The sequence below is a fragment of the Haliotis asinina genome, chromosome 4 (genome assembly GCF_037392515.1).
Source record: "Haliotis asinina isolate JCU_RB_2024 chromosome 4, JCU_Hal_asi_v2, whole genome shotgun sequence".
In the NCBI taxonomy this organism is placed as follows: domain Eukaryota; kingdom Metazoa; phylum Mollusca; class Gastropoda; order Lepetellida; family Haliotidae; genus Haliotis; species Haliotis asinina.
In genome coordinates, this window is record NC_090283.1 from 62,348,000 (window position 1) to 62,353,999 (window position 6,000).

Genomic DNA, 6,000 nt, shown 5'->3' on the forward strand with positions numbered 1-6,000 from the left:
TGTCGATTCATAAAACTTACACATAGTGACATCCCTACACTTCATAGAGAGCAGTATGTCAGAACAACCATCAGAAGAAATCTGTAAATGTAGAATTATTTGCATAATTTGACCACAACAAACTGTACACAAGCTACAGAAGTAGATGTCATTAGTCAACTCCAGCTAGTCTCCACAGCTCCTGCAGTTAAGGTAGATTTGAGTATGAAAATGACTAGTCCTTCTAGAATTTTACTTGTTACTGACTAATGGACCAGCAGTCACGTCCATCTGTGCTTTATTATCCTATGTTTAGTGGGATTTTTTTGAGTGGCCAATTTGTTTGTAAAACTTATAATACAATTTCAGAAATATATCTAATTACAGTATTTAAACAATGACCATGTGAACAAAAGGTATAGATGTAAAAACTTGTAATTGTGTTATTCTTGTCATAAAAACCGACTATGCTTAACCTAAGAGGTAACTAAAATGGGATCGGGTGGTCAGACTCCCTGACGTGGCTGACACATGTCATCGGTTCCCAATTGCGCAGATCAATGCTCATGTTGTTGATGACTGGATTGTCTGGTCCAGACTCGATTATTTACAGACTGCAGCCATATAGCTGGAATATTGCTGAGTGCAATGTAAAACTTAACGTACTCACTCACTCAGTGTAATTATGTAGTGAAATATCTGATTATTATAAATAGTAATAAAATAATAGGCTATTTACATAGCGCCTTTCCACATCACAAGGATATGCTCAAAGCACTTCATTATTACAGACTTCCTTACTTAGTGCAAATGAATGCCTAGTATGTTCAAAGTAAATGGTGCAAGTGTTTATAAACTCAGAGAGACATCCGTCATCTGTCTGGTTATTTTGTTGGTCGTGAAAATGATCATAACCCATCAAGAGATGAGATCAACGTGTATAAAATATCAAAAATATCTTAGTTTTATGAAAGTGACTCATTTCACAAAGCAATGTTAGTGCTATCATAATCCCCACACTTAATCACGATAGCCATGGTATGAAGATCACTCTATAATGCAGGTACCAGATCAGCTTAGAGAGATCATACCACACACCATGGGAGATCCTGTGTGCACTCTTATAGGCGGAGCCAGGAATTTTCAAACCCCTAGAACCTCACCCTGGCTCCACCAAAGGAGGGGTGGTGGTGGTGTCAACCACCCACCTGCAACCCCTACCCAACTCCACCCCCTTGGATCCACCAATGACTACTTACAACAGTGTATATAAATATGCTGCAGTCATTTCTAATTGTGGAATATCAACCATAGTCATATTATAATTATCAGGTGTTCTTTAACTTGTATGTAATACGTAACATGCATCAGGGTGTAATATGAATGTTCGAGTGTACGCTCTAATATTGGGTAATTAGTTATGTGTTATTGGGAAAATGTTGAATGTTTGTTATGAGGTTCCATAAAATGGTAAATAAAATAATTTTTTAATAGATGTACATTGATTGATTATTAATTGTGATTAAATGAGAGCATCAAGTTGACTGGACAAGAATGTCTGTCTTTCTTCAATTCTTGGCCATATTGATAATCATATGTAGATTGATGTTGATTTTGTTTGAGATCAATTTGCATACACTTGAACCTTTTTTGTCTGGAAACCTGCCTTTTCTGAAAATTCATTGGACAGTTCAATGCTTAGTAAGTAAGGGGTTTTGCTATGTCTCAGTAAATTAGTCCATATTGGACAAACAGGTTTTCATTGTGTCTAGTGTATCTGCAAGGAAACTTCAAAAACTATATCAAAGATGTGATGATTGTCATGTTGAATTGATTTCAGTACCATGAGAAGAGATTCACACAAGTGTGCAATACTGTCTGTGACAGACCAGAGCATATTATGTTTGTTGCAGTTATATGTATAAGATTTACCAGCTGTTGAAAATAATATTGTTAAATTGGAAAGACATTCATTTTGTTTGATCTAGTTGATGCATTTAATATATTCCTTTATGGATTTGATAAATATACAAAAATCATATCTTTTGAGATTATCCAACATCAAATCACTAAATCATGTTTGTAGACCTTATCCCATGAGACATCCTTCAGAAGACTTATTGAATCAAGTAGTCATTGTCTATATTCTAATGAATACATCTCTGTGATGCCTTCATTGTGTGGTGCTGCTGGGTAGGTTAACCCAGTGGAAAAAGCTTGCATTCTGCTAACCAAATACCTGGGGTTGTTTCCCCTCCTGGACACAGGATTTGAAGCCCATTTCTGGGCTGCAAGATTGCTTATTATCTCCTCACATCAGGAGTTCTTTAGAGTTACCCCCCTTTTCCTTGTCCTCATGGTCAGGTTTGGCATGGTGCCATAAATCACCTGATAGGACTTCTAATGATACGGTACATAAGTGGCATACATCAGTGATGCAAAGTATGTCACTGGATGTGTCATGATACAGGGGTGTCATGATATGCATTTATTTGACATTAATAGTGCTGTACTTGAGCCATGATACGAAACTGTTATTCTGAGCCACTTTGACAAAACTCCAAGTTCCATAGGAGGGGGTAGATTATCTCGTCAATTAAAAACATTAGTGTCATGATGTGTTCATTCCCACATGGGTCTTTATGTGAGGAGCATTTCTGGTGTACCTTTCTGTCATATTGCTGAAATATTTCAGTCAGTTGGGGTTTAAGCCACCTTTAGCAATAATCCAGCAATATCACAGTGGGGGACAACAGAAATGGGCTCCACACATGTCAGGTGGAACCAGGGTCTTTGATATAACAAGCAAAAAGCTGATCACTAGGCTATCTCGGGGCGTGGGGTAGCCTAGTGGTTAAAGTGTTCGCTCGTCATGCCGAAGACCTGGGTTCGGTTCCCCACATGGGCACAATGTGTGAAGCCAATTTTCTGGTGTCCTCTGCGGTGATGTTGCTGGAATCTTGCTAAAAGCGGCGTAAAACTAAACTCACTCACTCACTAGGCTACCCTCCGCCCCCCCCTGAAATATTACAGAATATCACACAAAACCTAACTCACTTGCTGTAGCGGCATGACCAAAAGTCGCTTGTCGCAATCAACTTAACTAGTTGTCAGTTTGATTCTGTTCTGTGTCATATTTCGACAGTGCTAGCCTACAGTGTCTATCGGGCTGTTTCCAAGGTTGTAAATATTTCTTTATGAGTCGACACATGACTAGATGTACAATATATTGTCGGGTGTTAATTCAGGATAAGTTGTGATAATCTTTTACGTTAATACTAAACTAGGACCAGTCTGATGAGCAGCAATACGATCTGGTGCTAATGGATCTGTTTCTGTGAAACTCCTATTTCTTTGGAATCATTCTCAGAAATATATAAATATCTTATCACATTTGTCATAATAAGCACTTGGGACGCTTATCTCTGAATTTATTGTGTCTGTTTTTCGAGGACAAGGGTGGTATGGTAGCCTTGATGTTCAGGTGTTTATTGGGTATGCTGAAGTATTGTGTTTAATGCCCAGCAAGGGAGTAAAGTAAATTCTCTATAATATTGCAGGTGTGTATTACTACAAGTGAACACACATAGTTCAGTTTTCAATGAAATTTAATTGACACAAATGCAAACAGGCATGGAATTTGACACAAGAGAAGCATAGTATAAATTAATGTTATTACTAAAGTTATTAATTCATTTTTTCATCTGAATTTTGTCATCATTGGATGGTGATGAATTATGCAGATATATCATCCAAAACAGTGCTCCACTGGAGGTATTGCTTGTGTGAAATCAAATCATATCTAGTAAATTTTGTACAATGCTATGATGTTATGAACTTGATGATGTCACAATGCTATGACATCGCTGCACTGCAGGTCTAATGGCAGTGTTCAAGGATGAACATTTTTCAATGAAAACTAGTGAAGAGTGATTTTTGATGATAAACAGAATCTCACCCTCATGTCTTCTGATATCAGATATACCAACACTTGCTAATAAAAGTGAAAATATCCTTGCCAAGCATCTAATATTAGTGACTTTATCAACTTATATTGATATAATTTACATCAGTAGACACTTGGGCGAGGTTCTCTATATACCATTCTTTAGCAAAATAAAATATGTAGCCATTAGTCAAAAGCAACTAAATTATATGAACCATTCCTGTGTATAATTATACAATTATTGACTTCTAGTGAGGTTGATCCAATTATTTATCAACCTTGGACATGTGATATTCCCCAAGACAAAGCAAAGCCAAGGTGAATATCATATATCCAAGTTCAATAAATCACTGGATCAACTGATCTGAAGTCATAAATTGTTTTATTATGTGACAAAAGCACTGACACAGTCATGAATCTTCATGGTGTCATGTTGTCTGCCATTTTGATACAGATGGGATGTCTATCGCTTCTCTACCTAGCATGAATTGGTGAGGTTGATATCACATAGCATCAAAGCTGTCTTGTGACAAATTGGGCCAATCAGAGAGATAAAATTGTACCCCTCATATAGTAAATCCTATCAGGTAATTCACATGTTCATCAGTTGTCAATGCTGCAGGAAGTGTCCAGTAACTTTATGATCAGAGGCCTCAAAACGTTCATAACTCTAAGAATTCTTAACTTTGATCGTAGCCAATGTGTTAACAATGGGCTTAAGAGGTTCGTAAGGCTACGAACATTTCGAGAATAGCCAGAATGGCCAGTTTGTCATCTGTTTGCAAACATTGACAGGTGTGTTATGATATACTGATGGACTCTAAAAAGGGAACATGTTAACCCACAGGTGTTTAATCATTCTTGTCCAGGTTTCTTCATAATCTTTGTTTGTCACTGTAGTATGAAATCTGAAAACGAATAGAGCAACACTGCCATGAAGTGGTGCACCATTATTTGGGTTTTTTTTTCATTATTAATATTTATCTAACCAGAACTGGTTTCCTTTGTTTTATAGGTCTAGTGAACATGTTATCAGTTGCAATTAGGGGTGAAACTATGTACAGAGGTGTTAGGATAGCCACAGTATTTTGCCTTCAGTTCTTTACACCATAGTGCATTCCAGAAATTTGGTATTTTCAGTTTTCCTGCAGTGATTTCTATCTTGTAGTAAACTGACATATTTTTTACATTCAAAATATGAAAGTTTAGATGGTTTTTTTCTTCCATTTTATTAAACAATGTGAGGTTTGGATCACAGAGTAATGCTGAAAATAATTTGACAGTGAATGAGTGTTAGACCAAGGGCATATTTTTTGTGGATTGACCCTGGTCAATTTTCTGCGTTATGATCATATCTCATGTACCAACCCAAACACAGTGAACTGAAGGCCTTGGACTGCAATACATACCATGCTGTGCTCATGCTGTTGATCACTGGTTTGTATGGTCCATACTCGATTTTCTACAAACCGCCGCCGCATAGCTGGAATATTGCTGAGTAAAACTAACCTCACTCACTCACTCACTCACATATTGTTTCACCCTTACTTAAAATGTGTACTTGTTTTGAAACCATACACTCTATGAAGACATTATTTACTGACATAATATGTAACTGTGAAATGGATTAATTATTTGAGGAGGTTGATAAATGTTTATCTCATCCATGTGAAGAAATCCTTTTGAACTTGACCTAGCAATGAGTTCTCTATATAAGCGCTATGATATAAACCTGTAAAATCTAAATTATTAAGGTTCTTGATGATTGTTCAATAAAGTATTTTTGTGAGCTAATTATGCAAAATAATTTTTGATATTAAATTTGGATAAAAAATAATGATTGGTGTGATGATGGTCAAAGTCATGTTTCAAGCTACAAGAGGAGTAATTTTACTTTTTTTTCTTTCTTGAATGTTCTTAAATAAATTTGATAAGATGTTTAGTGTTAGTGGAGATGACGCTGATTGATGCCATGTAACAGAATGAGTAATAAACAATAATAATTGACAGCATAAATAATAGAGCATATCTGGAATATAGTTTATTTATTGTGCAGTTTGTATTTTTATTGTATG